The sequence below is a fragment of the Mus musculus genome, chromosome 1, assembly GCF_000001635.26.
Source record: "Mus musculus strain C57BL/6J chromosome 1, GRCm38.p6 C57BL/6J".
Lineage (NCBI taxonomy): Eukaryota > Metazoa > Chordata > Mammalia > Rodentia > Muridae > Mus > Mus musculus.
This window is the reverse complement of record NC_000067.6, coordinates 103,338,658-103,356,281: the sequence shown is the minus strand read 5'-3', so window position 1 is coordinate 103,356,281 and position 17,624 is coordinate 103,338,658. Positions and strand designations below refer to the sequence as shown.

The 17,624-nt window shown below is 37.5% G+C and overlaps 1 pseudogene; it reads right to left on the bottom strand.

Moving 5' to 3' along the window:
• Gm18728 (predicted gene, 18728) overlaps window positions 1-17,624 on the bottom strand; it is a 429,487-nt pseudogene that overhangs the window by 44,794 nt on the left and 367,069 nt on the right.

Below are 17,624 nucleotides of genomic sequence, written 5' to 3'. Positions count from 1 at the left end.
CTGAGGCAGGGTGTCTTAAACCAATTGTACAAGAGAGGAAAAAGCATTGGATCAATGAAACAAGCAGGCCTGCACACATTTCTTTCTCTATGGTCTTGACTGTACATACAATGAGAATAGCTATTTGCCTTACCAGTATCTATGACTTCTCTACAATTATGGGTGGCAATATTTATTTGTAAGGTGAATAAACCCCATTCTCTACCAAGTTGCATTTTGCCAGGGTTTTGTATCACAGTGAAACCAGAACAGATGTGATAAAGTCTAATCCAGCTCCTTGATTCAAATCTGTGTTTTGAGCTCAGTCCTTACATGTACAAGAGACACTGTGTCCACAAGAGATGCTCACCCATCCTTTATGAGCTTAGAGATCCTATTGTACTACTGAAAATGTGTGCCTTTCCTCGGAGACCAAATAAGAATTTATTTCTACTAAGAGGAAAAAGTTTACAATGTTTGTATATGATTTAAAGGCAACAGTCACTAGAACTCAATGCAGTAATTAGTTTTCAAAGAAGTTCTATTGAGGCAGCTTTATGAATTTCAAATTATGCTTTCTGAACCAATTTCTTTGATTATAGACACTCTTTATAAAAACACTTAAAAATTCAAAATAACTGGCAGCAATGTCTCCCATGTGTGTCTGAAAACTCTTTTATTGTTTTGCTGGCCACAGTCACTGATATAACAATGAAACACTGGGTGACCATCTGAGGCTTGGTTCCTGGTCAGTGGGATGTTGCTAAAATGTATTACTTCCCTCAGGAGGAACTCCATCTGAGGTCATTTATCTCTGTTGTGTTTTGTGATGTGTTCAACTTCTCCAGGACTGCTATTAGCATTACCCACACAAGGTGCACATCCCTCTGCATGCACAGTGTTATAGGCACCAAGTCATAAGAAAAAGGCATCTATTCAAAGAGCTTCAATTTGTGAGAAAACCCATCTCAAAATAAGCATGTAGAAAGCCAGAGACTAAGACCTTCTGCTTCTGACCTCCATGTATGTACACACATGTGTCCATACATACGCACATAACACATCCAGATACACAAATACCAGCTACACACACAGTACAAGCAAGAGATAAATCTAAAATGATTTACTAGTCGAAAGACATGATTTTAAAAGCATTGAAATAGGGACAGTGGGAGATAGCTTAGTGTGTAAGAGCACTTCTGGAAGCATGGAGACCTGATTTGGAATCCCCCGCTCTCACATAAAATCTGGATTTAACAATACTTACAGATAACTCAGGCACATTGAATGTACAGAGAAAGGTGGATCCTGAAAGGTCATTCATCCTTTCATTCAGTGAGAGAGGGCTTACAGTAGAAAGTGAGAGAATAATACATTAAGTATCAGTCTTCTGCATGTATGAATCTGAGTGTAAATACACACACACACACACACACACACACACACACACACACCTCTCCTGGGTTTTATATTACTTTAACATTTCAGTAGTGTGAAAAGTGTAACATAATCAGAATTAAACTGATAGCTTTGGGCCTTGTATCTCCTCAGTGCTTGTTAGCTGCACAGTAGTATTCTGCCAAATATGAAGATGACAAAGCAATTTGGACCAGATTCAGCTACTTCCATAAATTAAAATATAAACAATGGTGAATTAGAGATGATTTCTTAATCCACTTTCTGAAATCATTAACATAGAAAATAACCAGCTCTTAAACAGATTCAGACATTTCCCACATGCACAACATCACACAGCCTTGATATCTTGCTTGTTGCCATGGAGGCAACTCCTTACTCAGCTTCTTGAGTTGGAAGGAAGAGAGAGACCCATCAAGTCCTGACTCTAAAAATTTCACATGCAGACGTTAGAAGTCTATCCAGGATGTTGTTATTTTTGGATCAATTATTCTTTCACACTTTAATCTTGCCTTGGGAATGGGAACACAGAGTTGAGTCCACCTAAAATATATGTCTAAAAAAGGAGGGAGTGAGATCTACAGAATGCTTGTTATGTGTGATGTAGGTTGCTATGAGTGTTTGCCTGATGTACAGGTGCTCTTCAGGTCACCTATTATATAGGCTCATGGACTCTGTTTCATCTCCATCTATGAGACATAATCTTACTTTTCTAGACCCATCTTAAAAAATAATTAACTTTCCCTAGAATTTGAACTTTGATTGCATAATAATTTGAAATAGATACTATTATTTTTAAAGTTAAACCTAGAGCCAATGAAATGTTCTGTGGCTCTGTGCTTGCTACTAATGCAAAGGACCAGTTACTTAACGATATCCTGTTTCTGGATATATTCCCATATTATGTATTAGCTTGTCTTGTGGCTCTATTTTTAAGGTAGACTTTTCTGGAATCCTATAATTTACCTATCAGAAATCCACTTTTTCACAGATTAACCAATTAACCCATTTATTTGTAAATACCTAGTGTGATAATTATCAACTTCAGCAGATCTAAAATCACCCAGGAAACAAACGTCTGGGACTCTCTGTGAGGATATTACTAGAATTAAGTTGAGGAGATACATCTTAAATGTTGTTAGTACAATTACGTTCTGGGACTTCAATTTACAGGATTATTCTGGCTTTGGGGAAAATACTTTTTCAAGAGTTCAAAGGCCTGGGAACTCCAGCTATTCGGCTATTCCACCTTTAGTGGCAGGAATGTGAGGTGGCAGTTTTCACAGCTTAGTAGGTCAGGGAGCACAAACAGGAGTAGAAGCACTACCAAGCTACCACTCATAAGGTCCTTCCTTTCTGTCTGCATCTCCCATTTTCAGCTCACTATAGAAAAAGTTTTCATAACCTCCCAAAGTATCAGCATAGTTCTACCTGTTCAAACACATGAGCCTATTGATGACATTTCAGTGTCACACTATAAAACTTTCACTCTAAAGCAATAGGTTAATGATTACCTCAATATGTAAAATATACATAGTATAACTTTAAAAGTTCCAATAAAATCTTAAGAATTCAAATATTGTGAATAGTCAAAATGCTCTATTAAGACTCTAGGTTATCTCTTTACTTTAATCTACCATAAAATAATAAAAGTAAATAAAAACCAAAAAATACAGCTTCCATACACAGTTTGGAGTGATAAATATTCCCATGAAATTTGAGAAGAATGGGAAGCTACCAAGAAAAATTGGGATAAATTACTCTCAATCACAACAGGAACAGAGTAGAACCTTGCATGAAGGCTATGGTATTTCCACACTTTTGTAGCTCCTAGAGGTAGGGAAACATAATGACTGGGCAAGCCACACAGCTCTACAGCCCCTCACTATAGGGAATCAAAGTGGCAGGAGAAACTCCAGCTATAGTGACTGAAATAAGAAAAAGAAACTCCTCACATCTTCATCAGGAAGAAGACATTGGACTTGCATTAATGTTAGGATATAACACTCAAGGAACTCCTCTGGAGGTCTACATCCTAAATCCCAAAGGTTCTGTGACTTCACAAATAGCACCATAAGAATATTAAATGTCCTCATAAATAAGCCTGTAGGAGACACTGCACACCAGGTGATAGTCTAAGATTCATTTAAGCAGATTCCATAATCAGTTCTTCAGTCTAGTGTGGATGTGAGTGTCCTGGGAGAAAATGGGAGTTATAGGTCAAAATCCAGGAAGGCAGGATATGGAAGAAGAAGGAAGCTCATCTTAGCAGAGATTATTGGGAAGTTGTATACATGGAGAAAAAGGAAAAAGACTTAATGTCTAAGATGTTACAGCTAGAGGTAATATGAACCTAGCCACTTTCATAGCACTTAGTCTCCTTGTCCATAGCAACAGCGCATTCCTACAGCTTCTTCTTATTCCTATTTGCTTCCTAGGAGGCATTTTATATAAGTTATTCCCTTTGCTGGAGACAAGGTTTCCAAATCTGCCACCAAACCTACACCATCAGTTCTCAACTCAAATAGTTCTCCTCTATAAAATCTTTGCCTTGTTTCCTTGCCCTCCTTCATTTTGAAATAGGCTCTCACAGGGGTAACATAGTAATAAAGTATTTTGTATTCTCTGACGAGGTTTTTCACAATAATAAATTGTCTCTATTATAGTACATATTTTAAAAGAATATGATTTTTCCAATGCAGTGTGAGCTCTAGGAGAGCTGAGATTATGGATCTTTTATTTATCTTTGTTTCTTTTGTGCGGCATACTACTTAAAAATCAACAGAAAGCTTTAATACAATATTAGAGAGGAAATAAAAAAGGTTTTATGGGAGGGAAAACAACCATATTTTGTATAGAATATTATTATTACTTAGATAACCAGGAAAAAATGTGAGACTGGAATTTTCCAGAGAGGTGTAGACCAGAATTGCCAATTTAAGAATCAAGAATAAGAAGCAGTTACAGACAGATCAATTCTTGTTCAAGATTTGTTCAATTCATAGACAGCCACACATATAACATAGCAATAAAGTCATGCTTCAAATTCAGGTAATTTCTACCCAAATCATCAATCTAAAGCCTAACTATGCAATATAAGATCAAAAACCATGTTCTTCCAAAAGACACCTCACACTTCTTTAATAACATACTCACTCTAGAGCTCCATGGCATGCTGATCCCTCCAATTCTTGAGCCTGAACACCTATTCATCAACATGCTTTTTGTGAGAAGCCAGAAAAAAAAAAGGAGAAATGATTTCTTATAATATTTTGTATCAGATTTCAGGGCCTTAGGATATGGTCTAAATGGTCCTGGTAAATGAGAGAAGCATTCCAGTAATACTACAGGATGTATGAGAAATGAACATCTCCTTTAAAAAGTTGTGCAGATTGAAACTATATGAAATACTCTATCTAGAACATTACACTAGAAATGCTAGGTTGCACTGAAATATTTATTTTGATTGCTCACTTTTAGCCTTTTGGAAGCTACATTCTCAGGAATTGAATAAGGAACCAAGATAAGCACTGCACTTGCTTCATTACTATCATCGCATCACATCCATCACTGCCTTCTTCATCCTCATCATCATCAAACTAGATGATGTTCCTCTGTACCAGAATTCTTGTCCCTGTTAAAATGATTCTGAATAGATGTCTGTTAACTCCACATCACATCTAAGGGCTCATTTCATACCACAGGGATCTAAAATAAGTGCAAAGCTAAACACAGGGACAGCTGCCTGGAGATGTCTCATTAGCAACTGCTATCAACTAAGTGTGCACAGTTTGCTGGGCAGGTAGCAACCTAGGAGAACTCTCAACTACCTACTCTTCATATCAAATTTAGATCTCTGTGTCATAATAAAAAACTTTAACAACAGATGAAATAAAGGAGTGGGAGTTTATATAGAAAGAAAGCAATGGTTTTTATTCATTTATGTTTTAAGGAAAAAAAAAACCTTTGGATTCAAAAATGCATTTGGTGAATTCTATCTCAATTATACTTGAGTTCCATGGCAACAAAATAACTTTTACCTCTCATCTCCTTTACCCCTTTACTCTGGGTAAGGAAGGAACAAAAAATAGAGCAAGGTGTGGTTCAGAAGGCATGTTGTCTACATTTATTTCATATAAAAAAAACCCTCTGTGCTAGAAGGGAGCCCAGGGATTTCCGTCAGAGTTGGCAAGCAGTCACTGAGGTATTTTTACAAGCAAGCTCCAGATTGGAGACTTATTGCCTATGTTTTAAACAGTCTCTCCCCATTCATCATTTTGGATGATTAACACAGTATGCAATGATTAAATTTGATAGAGGATCATAGTTTTCACACTAAAATCTACTTCTGTCTCTTCCATTATTTTTTGTTTGTTTTGTTTTGTTTTTCGAGACAGGGTTTCTCTGTTTAGCCCTGGCTGTCCAGGAACTCACTTTGTAGACCAGGCTGGCCTCGAACTCAGAAATCTGCCTGCCTCTGCCTCCTGAGTGCTGGGATTAGTGGCATGTGCCACCACTGCCCGACCCTCTTCCATTATCTTACAGCCTCAGTTTATCCTACTATTTCCTCCTATATTCATGTTCATTTTGTTGAAATATGCCTGATGATTGTTTGTAATCCTCTTTCACAGAAAGAGTAGATGTGCTTACTCTGGCCATGTGGTAGTAGTAGTGCTGTTAGTACTAAAATGATTAGAAAGACAAAGACTTAAGTTGTCAGTGAAGCATGACTTAGAAATCCAATGTATTATTTAGTGTTTGCAATTAATATTTGTAAAGTGCTTTGACATTGATTAAGCTAGAACACAAACCAAACCTGTATGCATTAGTAATAATTGAATGGGGATATCACCACTTCTGAAAAGAGTGTATTTATATTTAGACATTCACACAAAATACTTAGCTGATTTTAAAACAACCCACAGCTTAGGGTGAATTCATTTACAGACTATTCAAGATCACAACACAAACTAATCACAGGTATAACACATTCTAAGCTACTCTCAACTTCATTGATGACAGCACAGTTCCACAATTTATCACACTGACACTCCTGAACATTGAAGGGGAAAGAATTCTGTAGCACTTGAGGACAGAAAGGAAGAATTAGATTAGCATGATGACTATACTGTACCAGTAAGAAAGCTAGACTGATTTCATGACAGACTTCAAATTGGCAGTAAAGGAGACTATGCCTAAAATTTAAGCAAGTCCAGGTAAGCAGAGGAAAGTCAATTACTAATAGAAAAAAAATCCAGGCTCCACCCTTCATACCCAGCTAATGGTTTTGGAATGCCTACAGATAGAGTATGATAAAGCTTATCTACCCTAGAATTACAATGTGCTTTAAATCAAAACTTCGATCTCACGTGGTTGTCTCTCTATGTTGGTAATGGTAGACCCCAGCATGCTGGACATCTGGAGAATAAAACTCTCTGTGCATTTCCATGCTATTTGAGTCCAGGGTATCATTCTTCAGAGAATTGTGGACCCTTGCATTTGAGGGCTCATCCCAGGATTTTTCTGGAGACCCTCTGACCCAAATTGTGCAGTGCTATTTGAATCTGTAAGTATGGATGAATGGTTGTCTTTTGTTTTGTCCACATTTGTGTTCCTGTTTTAGGTTTAATTCTGTTTCTGATTTAAACTGTGGGTCGACAGGGACAAATCAGACGCATATTTTGTCACCCAGCCAGTGGCAAGAATGTCTGGAGCCCCTCCTAAAAGTTGTAGAACTTACTAGTTCTTATCTGAATTCTGAATTGGCTGTGGGTCTATGAACCTTCCATGTGCAGGAAGGAAGGCAATCTCAGACAGCCTTTCAATTTGTTTGTGTTTTCCTGGGAATGTCTTTCTGTGTTGGTCTATGTGTATTCTCTTTGTGCTTTATGTTGTATCCAATCCCATAAAGAAAAAAGGAGCCAATTACTGGATAAGTAGGTGGGACTTCCAGGATGGTCAGAGGAAGAGAGGAAGCAGGATAGGGTTAGGTCATTTTGGAATGGGGACAGCACAGCATATGGGTAAGATGTTGCTGATAGAGGTTCCTGGTCTCATGGGGGGAAGGGGTCAACAAGGATTCAAATCCAGAGGAATCTGACTTTAATAAGGCTTTTAAGATTAGGTTTTATTTGTTGCACCTAGAGATTGAGTTACCATTGATTCTGAACTAAATTTGTGTTGTGTTTTCCTTCAGGAGGTGGTTCCTCTGGGTTCAAGAGAGAAAGGTATAGTGGCAAAGAATGAGTTTGCCTGATGTGCACCACAAAGGCCATGGAAGGTTTGAAGCACAGGACTGGCATGGTAATGACCTGCTAGTGAGAACTTAGAGAGCTAGATGGAGAGATTGTGGAGTTCTGAGTGAGAGTCTTCTCGAGATAAATAGAGGTTGGCCATTGCCTGCCACTGCATGGCCCGTCAAGCCACTGGGGCAGAGGCACAAGCTCAGGAATGAGCCAGTTCATGTTTTTAATATTTCCCCCAATAGGTGTCAACAGGTGGGCTTTGTTTTACTCTATCTCTAGGAATTCTAGAACCACTACCAGTGTGTGAGGCTGGAAGCTGTTACTGACCCATTTTCCTTGCATAAGGCCAGATGGCATGCAGCTTTTGACTATTTGTCTGAAGCCTGGATTTTTTTTTTCCTAGTAACTGAGTTACCAGGGTTTGTCTGGACTTGTCCAATTCTTAGGCATAGTCTCCTGAACTGCCAATTTAAAGTCTGTCATGGAATCAGACTAACCTTCTTAATACAGCTAAGGTGAGAGTGATCAACCCTGGGTCTACCTATACCATTCACTAGTATGGTGATACCTAGGTACAATACAAACATCAACACTGATCATTTCCTTTCTGGGTTAGAGACATTCACTGATGTGTAGATAGCTGTGTGATCTGTGTAGCTAGTTTGCAGTAAGTATAGATCAAATCAGATGTTTCTAATTCTAAAGTGACAGGGAGGCTTGTAGAGTTTTTGCCATTCAAGCATGAGGAACCTTGTGTATTGTTAGCAGTTATAATATTAACACTTAGAGAGTAGAGCATTATGGATCCCTGGAATAGTTGGCCAGGTAGTAAGTCTAGCTGACTTGGTAAGTTCTAGGATAGTGAGAGACCTTGTCTCATAAGTGAAGATGCATGACTCCTGAGAAACCACAATTAAGGTTGTCTACGATCCTCCATATATGTACACTGGTTCCAGAACAGCAAGTTGAAATCTCTAAACCCTCAGTTCTCATTTTACATTTATAGATGAACATGATATTTATATGAAGAAATGGACAAAAGTGGAGTATATTTGTACTGATTCATGAAGGCAAAGTGTTGGGCATAAGTGAGCTTTAGACAATTATAGCCACCATCAACACAGCAGTCAGTACAAACTTAATGAATGGCTCTGAGAAAGATCTATAGGAAAAAGAGCTTATTAATTCCTCCCTTAGTAGTTCTGCTATCTCAAGTAGCTGTACCAGAATAAACCTCAAAGGAGTGTCTGGTTCTTCCAGACCTGTGTGTACTGTGCTTATCAATCCTCCCATAAATATAACTCATGTGCATGGTCAGATTTGCTGTATTCTTGGAAGTATAATTAGTAGTGCTTAACAACCAGATCCTCTTCTAATAAAGTGTGGGATTTGTTAACAAACCATTTGTGACAGAAGTACATTTTCTTTCTAATTTCTTGTAATGTAGATGTGTCTGTCTGTGTATGTATAACACATGTGTGCTGGTAGAAGGGGATGCCAGACGAGAGGGTTGGACAACATCTCATGTGTTTGAAGATATAGTTAACTGTAAGCTGCTGGTGAGGTGCCAGTGACTGAATTCTTGTCATCTAAGGACAAATGGTTTTAAATATTGAGCCTTATTTCCAACCTTTCTAGGTGTTCTTTAATGGTCAAGAATAGGAAGATTTATAGTGCTTGTACTTGTGTGTGTGTGTGTGTGTGTGTGTATGTGTGTGCGCACATGCTGTGAGTGCATACATGTTTACATGTATGGAGGCCCTTGGTTGAAGTAAGGAGTCTCCCTTCATTACTCTCTACCCCGTGTATTGAGGCAGATTATATGAACTGAACCAAAGCTCACAAAAAGGTTTATGCTTATTCTCACTAACCAGTTCATTTTGAGTTGCTCTATGTCTGCCTTTATACGCAGGCTACCATGCACAGCCAGCATTTTTTTCTGGGCTTAAGTGATATGAACCACAGTCTTTACACTTGCATAGGATATACTTTACTCACTGAGCTATTGGGACATGACCCATGAGCTTTGTGAGGCAGAATCTGCTTCCCAGTAATTTGTTATTCCTGTGTTTTATTGTTTGGACACATGGATCCAGCTGGACTATAGTCTTATTCTTAGATATTTCCTTGCTAGTTTTCCCCTTGAAATGGTCCTGCTTCTATTTCTATGTGAGGTCTAATTTTTTACTTAAATATTCTTTCAGAAGAATAGTCCAAGAAAGTTCTTGCTCAATCCAAGCAATTGATCTGCATAGATAAAATGGAACATCTGTTTAATCCCTAAATGTGACAAATGTAGAGCAAAATAACTCTGAGTCTGCCTTGATGTCACTGAGATGTTGATCAATGTTTCTTATTTTCCTGCAAGCTTTTCTTCTTTCTTTCTTTTTCTCTTTCTCTCTCTTATCTGTTTTTCTGTATTTATGGAAAAAATAACATCTGGGTACAGAAATAATTTTCCAAAATGACTATGCTCTCAGTTAGAAGAAAGCTCTTAAGTACATTATGCCTATTCATGTATAGTGCTTAGAATGTGATTCAGCATAGAATTGCCTCTATACTATAAAAATAAATTCATATAGAATGGTCTGACTATAATTGCTTAGTGCTCTAGTTTAAGGCTATTAGTTTAGTCTCAAGAGATGAAATAAAGAATTAAATAGGATAAGGTAACAAGGCTCTGATGAAGAGGAAAATCAACAGTTCCTATGTACATATATATGTGTAGTATGCACACTGATTACATGCATGCTTATATTTCCATGGTTTAACATTTGAGAGTGGATGGATGTGTGTGCATGTGTAGGTTGATCTGAGACCTTTTCCTCAATAGAACTTTATTATACTAAGGAGCCTCTTGATAAAACTGTATTATTTAACCAGCTTGCTCTGGGCATCCTGTCTTAGCCTCCAAAGTGCTGGCATTACATGAAGGCCAGCATGCCCCATAGGCTTTTATATGGGGATTCAAATATTTGTCCTTGTACCCCTTCTGGTATTTATGCACCAAGTGTGTTCTCCCCTGAGCCATCCCCAAAGGTGGGAAGTCATAAAGGATAAATCAGCTGTGAAACCCAGGCAGCACTGACTCCTTTCTCACAATTTTGAGTAGAGAAGAAGCATTTAAAGGGTGAACATTAATTTGGCTCCCAGTTTAAGAGGATACAATCTATTGTGGTAAGACATGGAGGTTGAAATCTTTATGGCAGCAGGAGTATGTTGAAGTTGCTCATATATAAGCTGGCCAGGAATCAGGACAACTGGGACTAGGAGCAAGGCTGTATTCATCTTAAGCCTGTCCCACAACAAATTATTTCTTCCACTGAATTTTGCCTTCCCAATGTTACATAATATCCTCAACCCACTACCATCTGGGTATCAAATGTTCAAACACATGCACTTCTGGCATATTTTCTTTTCAAGCCACAGAAGATTTTTAAGTTCTGGACATCTATCTCCATATAAACCCTCCATAGAAGAAATGTGAAAAGCTAAACCCAAGACATATTTCCTTAGATGTGTGGGTATGAGGCTATGTGAGGTGTTGTATAAGATGACACAATTGTAATGTGTCATCACACTGTCTCATTTTGCTCTCATCTCCTTTATTCTGAAATATCTAGACTTTTTATTAAATTTAGTGTTTAAGTGAGAGGATGAAATCATTTAGAGGAACCTTAGCTCATGAGCTACTACTATCTGACCGTTAGGCTGATAAAAGTCTGTTCCCCAAGCGAACTGAAGGCTGATTTCCTGTAGATAATAATCCATCAACAGCAGTTTTGTTTATTGTTTTGATGTCATTTTTAAAGAAAATTGTGCATGATTATAGATATTGCTCTGCAGTAATGAGTACAAGCTATGTATTAAGGAGATCCAACATAGTTTCTTGTCTAGTAGCTCACAAGTACCTGCAATTGTAATTCCAAGTTATCTGATGCCCCTAACCCATCTGGACACTTGAATTATATTAAGATCAGTACACATAGACATACATGCATACAAATAATTAAAATTAATCTTAAAAATCACTGTATAATGTTCCTTGAGTCATGTAGAGAGGAGGTGTAATGTAAATGTCACATTTAGTGGTAATCATTCCAGTTACTTATTTTATGAACTGTGACCAGCAATGTGTATTAGTTACTATCTACTGCAAAACAATGCTTTTCTGATGAAACACACTAATCTCTGGCTATAGAGATAAGAAATTCAGTAAGATGTTAGATAGAATGTCATTTGCCAAGATAATGGTAGTTGGTTATCCCCTATGGTCTATCTATGATCTTACTAGACAACTGTCATTGGCCAAGTAACAGCATGAGACTTTAATACAAAAAATTAAAGATTAAAAAAAAATAAAAATTCAGTTTGCTAGACCTATAACAATCATGCCATTATAAAAAGGAGAATAATGAGACTAATGTTCTTATTAACTCACAGGAGCTGTGGCTGCTTATATTAGACCTACATATGGCAGAGTAGAAGTCCAGTGCAGAAGGGAGTGGGACTGAATTGCATTATCTGCAGAAGGTGGTTAGGGTAGGCCAAGCTAGTTTTTTATTGTTGTTTGTATCCTTTTAATTTTCTGTAAACAAGCTCCAGCAAGATTGTCCATGCAACAGTGAATGGCCCCATACCCATACACATTAGGCCAACATTTATGAGACTCAGTGAACTATGAAAAATGTAATAAAGTCATGAGAAGAACATGGCAGGGAGAGGCCTGATAGGAGTGGAGGGGGAGTCAAGCATTGATGACATTAAAATACATTAAACAAACTTGAGATTCTCAATGAATGTATAAACAAAGAAAAATATCACTCAACTTTGCAGATGGTTAATTAAACTTCCAAATGAAGCTCTTTATTTTAAGAGACTCTTATTAGCATGTTATGGCATGACACAATTTTAGTAGTAGGAAATACGAACCTCTAGCAAATATGTGGATCCAATCTATCAACATTGTGTGAGTTTGAATTTAAAAACTGTAAGGTTTTAATTTCAGAGTCAAACAGCAACCCTTTAATAGATACCAACAAAAACCCTATTGTAATTTGGTCAATGAATCTCTAGCTAACAAAAATCCTAGAATTAGCACAACATATCTGGGGAGCAAGTTTAGCAAATAGAAAATCCCAGTGCCAGATAGCTCAACTAGGAAATGAGTTTGCATCAAACTGGTACATTCTGTTCCACACACACACCCTTCCTTGCCTCCTGCCTAGAATCAGAGACCTTAATGTAGCATTTTTATGCTTTCAACTCTCAAGTCCATTCTCAGAAAACAACTTGATCAGACTTCAACCCACATGGGCTCTGATTCCCTACTTCAGAACAACTACCAGAGACCCCTCCCATGAAGGTGACTTCTTGTCTGTCTGTCTATGACATTGATAATTCTATTAAACTCCTTACCCACCTAATAATTTATTTACTGTCTTCTTGAAACTCCCATTTGTAATCCAACACAGACTGATAAATGCTTGTTCCCAGTAAAATCTGTGTTAAATCCTCATGAGGCAAGAACTTCACATCTAATGATCTTTATAGCCTCTTCAGAATTTATACCTGTAAGTACACTTCAATGCAAAGAAAGCATACAGTATCAAGGCCAGACCTGTGTCATGCAGAAATTCTTTTTATTTTTTTTTTTCTGTTTGGATTTTCACCGATGCATACTATATAGTTATATTAGAAAGGAATGAACATGTGTTCTTAATAGGACAGCCCATACACTTTAAGAGGTGGATGCATCCAGATCAGAAGACTGAAGAGCAAAGAAGACCACATTCCTGCTAATTCCTTATTGTCACTAATATTCTAGGTTAACTACTCATTTATCTTAAAATATCAAATACTGACTTAGTAAGGTTTTAAAATTTATAACAAATTGGATTTTAGATAATGTGACTTTTTAACGGGTGTTTTCTTTTAACATTAGGATATTTGTTGATTTAATTTTTCACAAATATAAGGTATGTATTTTAGCTGCTTAAATGGAATTCATAAGAACACCTAACTTTAATAACAGAGAGGTAATATGGAAGGAAGTTGAAGGTAGCCCTCATTCCCGTGCTTCACTGAAAAAAAACAAACTCCCAAAAGGAAGTAAAAATTTCTGCTTAAATTTTTTTCATATATTAGATTTTTTTTATATATTCTTACTCTATCTTTTTTTCCAGAGCCTCTCAACACATTATTCCAAATCTCCCCATCCCCTAGTTCTCCCTTTTTCTTTCAATCTCATAAAGGAATAAGTACAAATAAAAACAGAAAAATTGAAAAAGAAGAAAATAAAGATAACTAAAAACTAAACTAAATAAATTCAAAAGTACAAAACACCCACACATACACACACACACACACACACACACACACACACACACACACACACACACACTGGAGTCAGTTTTGTCTTGGTGAACTAAAGTAAACATGGATTCTGCCCTGGAATGTGGTTGGTATACCCAGTGACAATCCCTTGAATAAAATTGTTTTTCCCTTTCCTACAATTTTTCAGTTGTAAATAGCTTTTTGTTTTTACCACTGAGACTTGATGTGCACTTTCCCTTCTCACTGCTGAGGTTTGATCTGTTTTGAACATGTGTAGGTATTATACATGCTATCACACTTTCTGTGAGAAGAAATTGATGATGTCATTATTCTCTAGTAACAGGCTGAGTACTATCCAGCACCCTGAGTGTTAGTCCCTAGATGGTTCGAGCTGGGAACCAGATGGAATTCTCTGAGCCATAATTATATGTTGATATGTGTATTGGTCTTGTTATGTTTCAAAGACAACGTTTTCTTGGAATCAAACAAGACCTCTGTCTCTTACATTCCTTCTGTTTACCAGGGATACTGGTTTTAAGAGCAAGCAATCCCCCGGAGCTCATGTCTCTAGCTGCATATGTAGCAGAAGATGGCCTAGTCGGCCATCATTGGAAAGAGAGGCCCATTGGTCTTGCAAACTTTATTTGTCTCAGTACAGGGCAACACCAGGGCCATGAAGTGGGAGTAGGTTGGTAGAGGAGTTGGGGGGAGAGTATGGGGGACTTTTGGGATAGTATTAGAAATGTAAATGAAGAAAATACCTAATTAAAAAAAAAGAGCAAGGAACAAGAGTTCTGCCAGCAACCTAAGAGAGTTTGAAGATAACATTTTTAACCTAGGATTCCTTGAGTCCACAGACCAGATGATACCTTGACTTTCACTCATGTAACATCCATAAACCCAGGAGAAGTCTTCTTAGTCATAGCATTAGTTAACTTCCTCATTGAAGAGACAAATTATCTGATGCAAACAACTTACAAAAGATAGATTTATTTGGGCTCACAGGTAAAAAGTATGTTCATCAGAATAGAATATTCTCTGCACTAACTCTGCTCAGGGTTATGTACTTAATCAGAAAGCAGAGAGAACTGGATGCTTTTGCTCAGTTTATATATATATTATTTTTTTTTGAAATAGAAATCACATAAACAATGCTCCCCACATTTGGGATGAGTCTGACCAAATCATTAACCTAGTCTAGAAATTTTATCACATATATGCCCAGAAATGTGTTTTCATCAAGTTGCCAGTCAAGTCGTAACACTTGCTGTGTGGCATTGTTTTTATTATGGTTATAACGAGATAACATCTTAGAATCAACTCCTGTATCCAAGGCTACTACAGCAGGACAATCTAGTCCTACAACTACATCCATGATAATGGCAATAAAGCTACTGACACTTCCTAGCAAGAGTACTAGAGTGTTAACAGACCCTCATCTAAGATTGAATTTCTTATTGCTTGCCCTTCACCTAGCTGTGAGTGATATTGAGAGGTGCTAGAGTATATATAAATAGGAAGGTGAATTAACAGCAAGTCTAAATGTTGTAGCTTCCTTGAGATTGCCATCTATTGTGTATTAACATTCTTTCTAAATAATGCTTTCTCCAGAGTAACCAACTTTCCAAAAATAGAACATTCCAATCACAGGAATTTTATAATCTTAACCTTCTTCTGTCCCCATACTGTTGCAAACAATTTATTTCTTAGTCATACAGAAAAATAAAAAAGCTGTGGAAGAAAACAAGTTTGGGCAGCTTAGGCCTTTACACACAGAGGAGAAGATAAGAGAAAGGAAAGCAGGGTTGCGCTTCGGATATTTAGGGATGCTATCTCTTAGTTGAATATTTTATTTCTCCTCAGCAAACCCCCTATTCCACCGCCCTCCCCATGCTCATAGGAGGGTGCTCACTCACCCACTCACCCACTCCTATCTCACTGCCCTGGCATTTCCCTACACTGGGAACCGAACATTCAGTGAACCAAGGTCCGCTCCTCCCATTGATGCCAGATAAGGCCATTTAGGGATATTATTTTTAAGCATGTCTTTTTCATACCTGCATCTAAAACAGTTGGACCATTGTCAGCCAGGGTGCATTGTGGCTGTAAGTCATAATATAGGCACTTACATAATATAGGCACTTACCAAAAAAAAAAAAAAAAACAAAAAAAAACAAAAAAAAAAACAAAAAAAACATACCCAATGCAATATACCTGATGTCATGAAGAGAAAGTCAGACTACTCAAGGGAAATATGTTTTCAATAACCTGTGTCCTATTCCTTCTCACTTTGTCCTTGATTCTTTTGTTTATTCTGTCAGGATAAAAGATCCAGCTTTCAGCATGAAACGATATTCCAGACTCCACTAAATAAATGTTGAGCACAGAGATTGGCTATTATTTAAGGTTGGGAAGAGATTACGGGAGGATTACTACTTTATGAAAAATTATTTCAGCTAAAAATGAGCACCTTGATGTTTGGTACTTTTGGTGGACTGCTAATTTACCTCAAAGCTTGCAAGGATTTAGACTTTCATTGACAATTTACTGAGAAGCCTGACAGTTGTCAATGGCCTATATTCCAGAACTCCCAGGCTTAAACTTAGTTATTGCTATGAGAGCTGGGAGTCTGGCTTTTCAGAGAAGAATCCCTTGTATAGTTTCTTTGAGTTTTATTGTACTGCTTTCATTTCAATGATTTATTTGAAGGTCTAATTTGATATCCTTAATCTTTTTAGCGGTCCCTCCTGAAGAAGGAATGTAAACACACACATACAATTTGACATAAGGAGCAACATTTGTTTCTTTTTTTCCCTATAATGTAGTATATTTTACGTATTTTAAATTGTCTCAATCTTAAAAAGTTTTCCATGTCTGTGTATGTGTGTATAATTCACATTCTTAGGGATGGTTATGTCTTCTGTGGTGCATTTACTGGGTAAGCAGGTTTGTGAGATTCCAGGAATTTTCCTGTGTTCAATCCTATCTTACAAGAGTTGTACTGGGATTAAAGACCCTTGCTTCTGTAGTTTAAATGGTTTTGTGCTTGCTTTGGGAATAGGAGTTCAGGATCTCACGCTTGAACAGCGAGCATTTTACCAACTTATCCATATCCCAGATCTTTAGCAGAGTTTTCCCCTAATTAATTTAAATATTAGTGCAATGGGAAACCTGTGATTGGACATGGAAAAGGGAGGCAGAGCTAGAAGTTTCAGAGACAGAGATGGGAACAGAAAGAGAGGGAGGAAGAAAGAACAGGACAATCCAGATTCCCCATGGCTTTAAATATCCACAGATAGCTATGTCTTATCTAGGTGGGCAATTTACAATCATTATCAACTGGCTCTGAAGGTATTGTGTGGACATCTTGTGAATTAAGATTTTATTAATATATAAATCTGTCTGTTTAAATGTAAGCTTCATGAGTTTTGATATACTGGTTAAAGGGATTTGTGACAACTCGCTACGGTGGTAGATGGCTGAGAAGGTACAGGCAGCTCTGAGGCAGGCGAACCTGAGCTGGGGATACTGCCACCTGGAGTTGGCCTAGAGTCAGTGAGACTGCCCAGCAGAGAGTAGCTAGCTGGATATAGCACGGTAAGTTTTGGTTTGGTTTGGTTTGGTTTGGTTTGGTTTGGTTTGGTTTGG